General features: G+C 34.2%; 1 non-coding gene across 1 annotated transcript; it reads right to left on the bottom strand.

Annotated features, from left to right (window-relative positions):
• Positions 1 to 5,446: 5,446 nt before the first annotated feature.
• TRNAS-UGA (transfer RNA serine (anticodon UGA)) lies at positions 5,447 to 5,528 on the bottom strand. The gene has a single exon. It is a non-coding gene; the product is annotated as a tRNA-Ser (tRNA).
• Between the last annotated feature and the right edge of the window lie 6,403 nt (positions 5,529 to 11,931).

The raw sequence follows: 11,931 nt of genomic DNA, 5'->3' as shown, positions 1-11,931 counted from the left end.
GGCATTCATATTTGGGGGATTATATCGTAGCAAAAACATCTAGCAAAGATCATTCCATGATGCCATTGTTCCCAACGGCAAAGCATTCAGCCATGCTTTCGTTTGATCTCTTAAAGAATATGGAAACAATTTAAGTCGCAAAGCATCTTCAGGCACACCCTGTTGCCTAAACGAGTCACAAACCTCTAGAAGAAGTCATAAATACAGTCTTGGATCTTCAGTGGGAAGTCCAGCAAGCTGTCTTACTGTTTGTAACATCTGGAATATTATCGGTTTCAGTTCAAACTACTATGCCTGTATTTGTGGTCTAACTATCCTAGGATTCAGCTCATCCAAAATTGCCACAACATGCTCTTGAACTGGTCTATCTCGATCATCATCACCCCACAAACATGAGGATTAGCATCTTGACCATTCGAATTATTGTTGAGACTAGGACCATTCCCATTCCTAGCCATTTTTCACAGTTTTTTCCACCTTCTTTGTAAAGTTCTTTCGATCTCTAGGTCAAAATAATATTCTTTGTAAATAGGAATCCCTCTTCTCATGCACTGATGGAAAACCTATAGAAATTAAATATAAATAAGTTATATAAAACTAATAGAATTAAGTAAAATAACCAAACCAAATTACACCAATTGTCGATCCCCGGCAACTGCACCCAAAACTTGTCGCATGTGAATATGATATGCAAACTGTGCAAGTACACACGTCGAATCAAGTAATAAAGTGATAAGTGATGTCATCTCCACAGGAATCGGATTAGGTATAGAAATAGTCAAGTTATTATAATAAATCATGATTAATGTTATAGCAAAGTCAAGTTAAGTACGTAGCAGTAATTAAAATAATAAAAATGAGTATGAAATATATACTGACTAATATTAGAAAATACTAGGGCAAAGCAAGAATAAAAATGTAATAGCAATTACGAGAATGATCAAGCGAACAAATAAATAACTAAGAATGATATGGCAAAGATGCTGGGATAATAAATTCAAGGTCTACGATGTTGATTTCGAAGGTTAGGACTACTAAGAATCTGCCCTTACTTTCAGTAATGCCTTAGCATTATTTTACTTAATCTACTACTCATAAGAGACCTAAAGTGACGTGCTTCTTTCAAGAGCAAGGTCTCAAGTTACCTGCCCTATGTCTATAGTGCTTAACATGATACCCTACATTGTTTTATCTTCATTCTATACAAACGTTGCTCTATGTCTAGAGTCTATTGTGAGTATTCGGTCGAATAATCACTTGTATCATTCAATTTTGGTCCAATTAATCCAACCTTTTTAGAAATCGATTCAGTCTATGGGCATGCTGTACACATTCATCTATGTCTAAGGAATATATGCACACATATAGAAAATAAAAACAATTGAATGAAATAGTAGATTAAATAAAATATATGTTTTAACCATTAAAGAAAACAAAAGTTTTCATCTTGTAATCCCAACCCTATGAGATTTAGCTCATGGGTTAGCGATTAAGATTCAAGTTTGTAATAACATCCAACATCATTGTGATCAAATTAAATCACGAGGAACAGAATAAGAAATAATGGAAGAACTTAGGAATATGGTTGTCACCAAATCAATCTTCAATCTAGCAACACAGTGTCCTATGATGGCTGAGAGGGACTGCATTCGGTCTCCCCTTTTCGTCTCTACTCAGCCGCTACCCGCAATTGTTGCCTCTAGATCTCTACACTTAGGGCTTCCTCTTTTGGATTTTTATAGGCTTTTTCTTCCTAGAATAGCTCCAACACCCCATGATATCTTCTCCTCTTTTTTAGGCAAATTTTCATGGTACAACTAGAGTTGGTCTAAAATTGACATGCGCTGAACGTTGACTTGGTCATCCTCCTAAAAATGCCATGGCATACAAGATGGAAAACTATCTAACATTTTGCCCCAGCAAACCTTTACTCCTTTTTTTCTTTCTCTCTAACCTGCACCTGCCAAACCACCAAACACAACCCTTCCACATGAAATTAAAAGTATCTAATATGTAAACACAGTCCAAGCTCCTAATGTAAATGACAAAAATACTAATAAAATGTCCTAAAATGTCACTAAATGTACCCAAGTACAAACAATTAGCTAGGTCTAAAGGCATGAAATATAACTCTTTTCAAACTTCAAGACTAACTCTTTTTACCACTTCATAAGGACCGATAAACCTTGGGCTTAGCTTCCCTTTTCGCCCAAACTTTAGAACTTTCTTTCATAATGATACTCTAAGAAACACTTGTTCACCCACTTGATACTCAATATCTCGTCATTTCAAATCAGTGTATGACTTCTATCTGTCTGTAGCAGCCTTAAGTCTTTCATAAATCAGTTTCACCTTATCCTCTGTTTCGCAAACCAATTCAGGTCCAGCGATTTTCTTTTTATGTAACTCAGCCTAACATAGAGGTTTTGACACCTCTTTCCATATAGTGCTTCAAAAGGTGTCATTTGAATACTTGTCTGATAATTATTGTTATAGGCGAACTCAACCAATGGTAAATATCGTTCCTAGCTTCCTGTGAAATCCAAAACACAGCTCTACAACATGTCTTTCAATACTTGTATCGCTCTATCAGACTAGCCATCTATCTAAGGATGATAAGCAGTACTAAATAGAAGCTTCAGAAACAAAACTCCTTGCAAACTTTTCCAAAATCGCGATGTGAATCTTGGATCTCGGTTACAAATTACAGAAACTAGCATGCCACGCAATCAAACAATTTCAGCAACGTAAATCTCGGCCAGCATGTGCAAAGAATCATTAGTGCGAACATCTAAAAAGTGTGCACTTTTAGTTAGACGATCCAAAATTACCCAAATTGCATCTTTCTCGTTCGTAGTCACTGGTAACCCAGTTACGAAATCCATGGTGCTCATTTCTCAAATCTATTCAGGTATCTTGAATGGTTGTAACATTCTGAAGGAAATTGATGCTCAACTTTAACTTGATGGCAAATTAAACACCTAGCCACATACTTTGTAATAGCTCACTTCAAACCAGGCTACTAATACTGTTCTTGGAGGTCATGATACATCTTTTTACTTTCTAGTGCATCGTATATAGACTATTGTGTGCTTTTCTAAGTATCATGTACTGCAAATCTTAATCTCTGGGACACAAAGTCTTCCATAAAAACAAAGAACTCCTTCATCACTAAATGCGAAGTCTCCTCGCACTCCTTGTTCCACTAGGCGAAACCTCTTCACCAACTCCTCATCAGTAATTTGCTTTGCCTTAATCTGCTATGATAGTATGGGTCTTACTTGTAATTTTGCGGCCAGTCCCCCATCATTCGTCACACTTAGCTGTGCGAACATAGCTCCCAACTCGCTTACAAGCTTCTTGCTCAAAGCTTCTATTACAACATTTGACTTACCAGGGTAATACTCTATCACACAGCCGTAGTCCTTCAACAACTCGATCCACCTTCTTTATTGTAGATTCAATTCTTTCTGTGAAAGTAAATAGTTAAGACTTTTGTGGTCAATGTAGATGGTACACTTTTCACCATACAAATAGTGTTGCCAAATCTTTAGTGCAAACACCACTACTACCAGCTCAAGTCGTGGGTTAGGTAGTTACACTCATGAATCTTCAGTTTTTTGAAAACATAAGCTACCACTTTTTCATCCTACATCAGTACACATCCAAGCTCTGTGTGAGAGGCGTCGTTGTAAACCACAAACTCTCTCCCAATTCTGGTTGTGTCAATACAGGTGCTTTACTGAGGATCTCTTTAAGTTTATTGAAGTTTTTCTGTCTTTCTTCTGAAGTCATTTTGTCAAGGGTGCTGCTATATTGGTGAACCTTTTAACAAACTTGCGATAGTAACCTGCAAGCCCTAAAAAGCTTTGCACTTCAGTCATGTTCCTTGGCGATCTTCAATTCACAATGGCTTCAATATTTTTTGAGTCTACACGAACTCCTTCAACTAAAATAATATGTCTTAAAAATGCAACTTCTTTCAGCCAAAACTCACACTTGCTGAACTTTGCAAATAGTTGCTTCTCTCGCAGTATTTGTAGCATAGTTCGTAGATGTGTATCATGTTCTTCCTCAATTTACAAATACACCAAAATGTTGTCAATAAATACTACTACACATCAATCCAAGTATTCATGAAATACTCGATTCATTAGGTCCATAAAAGCAACAGGTGTATTCATCAAACTAAAGGGCATCGCCAAAAATTCGTAGTGCCCATATCTTGTCCTGAAGATTGTCGTCGACACATCAAATTCGTTCACCTTTAGTTAGTATTAATCAGATCATCAGTCGATCTTTGAAAATATAGTCCCACCTCGTAGCTTGTCAAGCAAATCATCGATTCGTGGTAATGGGTACTTTTTTTTTATAGTCAGCTTATTTAATTGTCTGTAATCGATGCACATCCTCATGCTCCTGTCCTTCTTCTTCACAACTAGCATTGGAGAACCCCAAGGTGATATGCTTGGTCAAATGAAACCTTTATCCAACAGCTCCTGAAGTTGTATCTTCAACTACTTGAATGAGAGAGCTATAATTATACCAGTGTGAGGGAAAGAATATATGGTGTTAGACTTTTAATGAATCCAAAACCATCAATCACTTTTAATGAATCCAAAACCATCAATCATTCAAACTTTAATAAATAGATTTTTTTTTTAAAAAAGTCATCTATGGGATGTAAAGTCACATCATAAACTAATTAATTCTCACAACGGATGAAGTCAAGAAAATGTTTTAGAAAATTGAAATTAAATTATAAATTTTATAAGAGTTAAAATGTAATTATTTTATTATAAATTTATAATTTTAAATTTTAAAAAATTAAATCTTAATTTTATTATATATTAACTTATAATTTTTAGAAATACTAAAACACAATATTTTTATTTTAGAGGTAATTAGGCTCCTACTTTCCTCCTCTAACTTCACCCTTACAATTCAGTCATAACAAGCTTTCCATTAGTATTAATCTTAAACAAATTAGAAAGCCAAACGATTGGATATTTATAATTTATGTAAAAAAATATTTCAATTTGAATGTATAAGTTTAAATTAAAATCTAATTATGTTTATTATTTGCCCAATCTAAATAATACTAGTGGAATTTAAATTTGAATTAATTAAATTACTTATCAATATTTTTAAATAAGAATTTTAAAAATAAAGTATATAATGAATATCACTATCCGAATTTAAATTTGTTATTTACAAGAATAAAATAAATTCAAATAATTCATTACCTGTAAAAATAAAAAATTAAATAATATAAATCCAAAAATTATTATCAGCAAATCCATAAAAAGTAAATCAAACATTCAAATTTGTATTATCATTTCCATCACAAGTAGTTAAGGAACAGCTGAAGAATGTCTCCACTAAAGAATGGGCCCAGTTCACCTCAATTAAAAGGAAGATCAAGAAAGAGAAAAAAACATTTGAACGTCGACAACAGGGTTCGAACCTGCGCGGGCGAAGCCCAACAGATTTCAAGTCTGTCTCCTTAACCACTCGGACATATCGACAGCATTGATCATTGTTTCTGTTGATAATTTTATTAATCCATTTCCTTTTAAAGATTAATTCATGACAGCGCCAAGCGCCTAAATGGGAAATGCGTTACTTGTGCCTACATATCTCGAAATCGATTAAGCAAAGATTTGCAGTAATCTAGCTGGTGAGGGCCCACTATCATTAAACCAGACATACATAATTCCCAATTATTTGACACAATTATGGAGTTAAAAAAAGGATTTAATATTCCTAAATTCGTCTTAATAGATTCAAACTTAAAATCATACAAGAAAAACAGTACATAATGATTAGTAAAATATTATTTAACTATACATAATGGTTTTATATGTTTTTATGCAGAAAAAGGATCATTTTTGGACGACACAACAATGTAGAAGAAGAAAGTGAAGTTATAAAGTTCAACTTTTTTAAGTCTTTTATTAGTAAAATATTAGGAGCACATATCTTTTATTAGATTTGTAAAATAAATCTGAAATAAAACTTAATTAACTAGGATCTACCATGTTAAATAATCAAGAATAAATTAAGAACAAATCAATAACAAAACTAGATACGAAAGCGTACTTGAATTCATGAATTTCTTGAAGTTTTACCGGTGAGGATTTGATCTTTCAAATTAGCACACAAGAAATTCAGAGAATATATGCTCTCTCTTTCCTAATGATGGGATATTAAAAAAGATATATTATGTATAATTTGGGTACCATAACCCTAATATTTATAACCTTGGCATATTAGTTCTAATCGAATTCTAATTAGCCGATCATTAATTAGAATTTGATTAAAATTCAATTACTAGAGTATCTACACATATTTGACTCATACTTTATTTAATAATTAAAGCCGAATAAAATTTTAACCAAATTAGATCACTTTTAATTTGGGCTAACCTATTATGATAGTAAATAATAACATGTAATTACCCTTATTATATATGTGATGTCCATATTTTCCAACAATCTCCCACTTGGACCACATATATATACTAATTACTCTATAATTGCATGTCATTATATAACATTATGAGCTCAAAATTTTACTATCATATCCAAAAGGTATTCTGAACAATCTCGTCTATTAATTATGTTAACATAGAACCAAGGCGACTTTCTTTACATATATAATAACTAAATCCATCCATGATCACGTATATTAACACAACCAAATGACATAGATCAAGTATGGATGTGTAGCATGGAAATTACATGCAATATGATCTAAACATGTCTATTTCCAACTGGTCCTCTTTAAACTTAATTGAGGCCAGTACCAAAAAAATAAACATAATGAATAAACTGAATACTTTATTTTTGATCAGAAAATAACAAAATACATAAATGTCTGAAGACAAACATAAAACAAATAAAATATAAACTCCCACTAAATCATGATATCCTCAAACAATGTAACACCCATATGAGCAGTGTGCTTATGAAAGACGTTGGGTGGTAAACCTTTTGTGAGCGGATCCGTTATCATGGAGTTTGTCCCAATATGCTCTATGGATATTTGACCATTTTGCACTCTTTCTTTTACAACTAGGAACTTTATGTCAATATGCTTTGACTTAGATGAACTCTTTTTGTTATCGGAATGTAGCACTGCTGACTTATTGTCACAAAATAATTTGAGTGGTTTTTCTACATTCTCCAAAATGTGCAGCCCTGTGACAAAGTTCCGCAACCATATTCCATGGTTTGATGCCTCATAGCATGCTACAAACTCTGCTGCCATAGTGGATGAAGCTACAAGTGTCTGTTTGACACTTTTCCAAGATATAGCTCCTCCAGCTAACAGGTAAATATAGCCTGATGTAGATTTCCTACTATCTTGGCATCCAGCGAAATCAGAATCAAAATACCCTATGACCTCCAAAAGATCTAATCTCTTATAAGTAAGCATGTAATCTTTTATTCTCTGAAGATATCTCATAACCCATTTGGCTACTATCCAATGGTCTATACCAGGGTTGCTTAAATATCTGCCTAACATCCAAACATTGTATGCAATGTCTGGACGCATACAAACTTGAGCATACATTAAACTCCCAACAGCTTATGCATAGGGAATCTTTTACATTTCCTGAATTTTAAGGTTACTTTTAGGGCATTGAGTAAGACTAAATTTGTCTACTTTAACGAGAAGGGTGTCACCTGGTCTACAACTCTACATGACAAACCTGTTGAGTACTTTATCGATATAGCTCTTTTATGATAATCCAAGAATACCTCGAGATCAATCTCGATGTATCTGAATTCCTAAAACAAAAGAGGCGTCCCCAAGATCTTTCATCTCAAAATTCTTAGATAAAAATATTTTGGTTTCGTGCAATAAGCCTATATCATTAGCGGCAAGCAAAATGTCATCTACATATAGAAACCTGAAATATGTACTTACTCCCATTGAATTTGTGATACACACAATCATCAATAATATTCAACTCAAAACCGAACGAAGATTATTTGATGAAACTTGTGGTACCATTGATGGGAATCTTGTTTGAGTCCATAGATGGATTTTGTCAATTTGCAAACAGTATTCTTTGAGTCTTCCGACTCAAAAGTTTCTAGTTGCACCATATAAATTATTTCTTTAATATCGCCATTAAGAAACGCAGTCTTAACATCCATCTGATGTAACTCAAGATGAAAATGAGCAACAAGCACCATGATTATCCTGAAGGAGTCTTTCGATGAAACTGGAGAGAAAGTCTCTGTAAAATCAATACCTTTTTTTTTAGTATATCCTTTAGCTACAAGATGCGCCTTATACTTCTCCACATTACCATTTGCATCCCTCTTGGTTTTAAATATCCATTTACAACCAATTGGGTTTGCACCTTCAAGTAATGGGACAAGTTCCCAAACTTTATTGTCTTGCATAGATTTATAGTCATCTTTCATGGCATCAATCCACTTTTGAAAATTAGAACTTTTCATGGCTTGATGAAAGTTGATTGGATCATCTTCCATCATTTCATTATCATCCTCATGTTCTTGGAGAAATATAATATAATCATCTGGAATAGCATTTCTCCTATCTCTTGTGGACCTCCTTAATGACACTTGTTCTTGAGGTTGTTGAGTTTGTTCTTCTGGAACAATTACCTCATTTTGAATTGGGAGTTGTTCAACATTGTCTTGTAGAGGTTCTGGATTTACTTCTTGATCAAGGATAGGTATAAGAACCTAAACATCATCAAAAGTGATAGTAAGAATTGAGGTAGAATCCAATTCCTCCTCAAAAGCAATTTCTCTAACTTTATTTCTCCCTCCAAACTCAACATCCTCAAAAAATGTTGCAGTTCTCGTCTCAAAAATATTCTTTATTATGGGATCATAAAATTTATAGCCCCTAGATCGCTCAGAATAACCAATAAAGTAGTTGCTTACTGTTTTAGAGTCCAATTTCTTTTCATGTGGCCTATAAGGCCTTGCCTCAGATGGACATCCCCAAATGTGAATGTGTTTTAGACTAGGCTTTTGACCTATCCAAAGCTCATAAGGTGTTTTTGCAGCTGCTTTATTGGGTACTCTATTCAAAATGTAAGCTGCTGTCTTTAATGCTTCTCCCTAGATGGACTCAGGTAAGGTAGAATGAGCAATCATGCTCCTTACCATATCTTTAAGAGTTTTGTTTCGTCTTTCACCTACACCATTCATACTAGGTGATCCTGGCATGGTGTACTGTAGGACAATGCCGCATTCTTCTAGGAATTTCACAAATGGTCCTGGACATTATTCACCTAAGCCATCATATCTACCGTAGTACTCACCACTACGATCAGATCTGACATTTTTAATCCTTTTTTTGAGTTGATTCTCAACTTCAGCTTTATAAGTTTTGAACATGTCCAAAGACTGAGATTTCTCATGAATGAGATATAGGTACCCATAACGTGAGTAATTGTCTATAAATGTTATGAAATATTGTTGACCATTCCAGGATGTCGTAGGGAATGGCCCACCAGTATTTGTATGAATTAATTCTAAGATGTCTGAAGATCTATTGGCACCCAATCTCTTGGTTTTGGTCTGTTTTCCCTTAATGCAATCGATACAAACATCAAAGTCTATGAAGTCAAGGGACTCTAAAACACCATCAGACACAAGGTGTTCAACTCTAACTTTTGAGATATGACCTAAGCGTCTATGCCATAATCATGCTAAATTTTCCTTATTTAATTTGCGTTTAATACCACGTGATTCCACATGTAAGGTTTCATTATAGGATGCAACTGTTTCTAGCAAATAAAGGTTGTCATAAGTATTTAGATAACCAGATCCAATAACATTTGAATTTAACAACAAATTAAATTGATTATTTCTGAATGAACAATAGTATTCAAATTTGTCCAATGAAGAAACAGAAACTAAATTCCCTCTAAATGACAGTACAATAAAAGTGTCTTTTAAATCCAAATAAAAACAAGTTCCTAATAATAACTTAAAATGCCCAATCGCTTCCACTTCTACCAATTTTCCATCGCCCACAAAGATGTGTCTTTCACCATCACTTGGCTTTTGGTAACTCAGGCAACCCTGCATAGAAACACTTATGTGAGTAGTAGCACCAGAATCTATCCACCAAGTATTTCTAGGTACTGAAGCTAAATTAATCTCAGAACAGACTAAATTAATAATTATACCTTTCTTTGCATACCAAGCATGATATTTGGTACAATCTTTCTTTACGAGTCCAGACTTGTTACAAAAGAAACAACTCTTTGTAGCTTGTTTTTGTTTCTTTTGAGCTGGACCCTTAGCAGCTTTATTCTGATATTTTCTTTTCTTGCCCTTGTCTTTAGGGGCATTGGCCAAATGAGCACTTTCAGACTTATCAAGCTTCAACCTTTCTTCCTCTTGCACACAATGAGAAATGAGCTCATTTAGGGTCCATTTCTCCTTTTGACAGTTATAACTAATTTTAAATTGATTAAACTGTGCAGGAAGCGATACCAAAACCATAAGAATAAGCAATTCCTCGAAAGCTCGATCTTAAGTGCCTTAAGTCTTGAAGCAATATAGAACATCTCCATAATGTACTCCCTTATGTTTCCTTGACCTTTATACTTCATAGACATCAAATAAGTCAGAAGTGATTTCATCTCAACCTTATCTTTTTTAACAAAACCTTTTTCAATTTCATCAAGGAAACCTTTGCCCTGAGTAATCTCTTCAGATTTTGTGCCCCTAAAGGCTTCTAGAATGCTGTGTTTCACGATCATTAGACTCATGCGATTTGAACGATTCCACCTCTCAAAATCCCTCCTAACATCAGGGGTGCTTTCCGCAGTAAGAGTTGCAGGTTGTTCTTCCCTTAGTGAAAGGTCTATGTCCATACAGCCAAGCATTATAAGTAAGTGTCTTTTCCATTCCTTAAAATTAGTCCCACTAAGCATGGGTATAGAATTTATATTAGCAGATATTGTGGCAGTAGAAAATGAATTAGCTGAATATAGAACAAAAACAAGCTTAAATTAATATTCATAAGTAAACAATAAATTCAAGATAATGGCTAATCTCATCTCAAGATACCAAACACAATATTAATATCAAGTCTTTGGACAGTAATATTTGTAACACCCCTATCCCGTAAAATCGCGAGAATAGGTAAGGGCATTACGGACTTGTAACTTACGCCGAACAAGAATTTTTGAACTTTTCTTGAATTAAAGATCGTTCATTTAAATAAGTACTAAGCACGACCAAAGGTAAAATTTAAACTTCACTAAGTAAGCATTCAAAAGATGCCATTTTCGCATGGCTTATATACATTAACCAAAAATATTCTTCCGCCACTAGTCTATTCTATACATGCCATAAAATAGTTCTAAACATAGCAGTAACAAGCGGTGGATAGTGATAGTGTGACTAGTTGTTGACGATCCCGAGCCTCAGTAGCTTCCGCAATGAGACCTATAAGACAGAGGAAACAGAGTAAACGGAGTAAGCATTACAATGCTTAGTAAGTTTTAAGCAAGTGTCAACAGATAACAATCAAATTATAACATAGTTGTTCGTATTTTTATTTCACTCTTCCTTCGGCATACCATCCCTTTACCGAATATGCACATCTCATCATATACAATAGGCGATAAACTGTTACATAAAAGTGAGCTCATGTGACATAGATATATCGTATGATTTCACATAACCTCTCACACTAATCCGATGTCACATAATCATAGGAATAGTCCCATAGATTGCTCTCGTATGCATCATATATAAACTTGGAGTACATACTGCTTAACCTTTCGCATTGAATATATTTATAAGCAATTCTTATTACGAAGTCTTATAGCTTTAACCTCTACTCGGATTATCGGTGAGACCTTTAGCTCGGGCGAAATCTCCACACGAGTTATCGGGTCTTACCGGACATACTCTCCAC

This window comes from Gossypium arboreum, chromosome 9, assembly GCF_025698485.1.
Source record: "Gossypium arboreum isolate Shixiya-1 chromosome 9, ASM2569848v2, whole genome shotgun sequence".
NCBI lineage: Eukaryota > Viridiplantae > Streptophyta > Magnoliopsida > Malvales > Malvaceae > Gossypium > Gossypium arboreum.
Note: the sequence above shows the minus strand (reverse complement) of the source record. Positions and strands in the feature narration are given on the sequence as shown.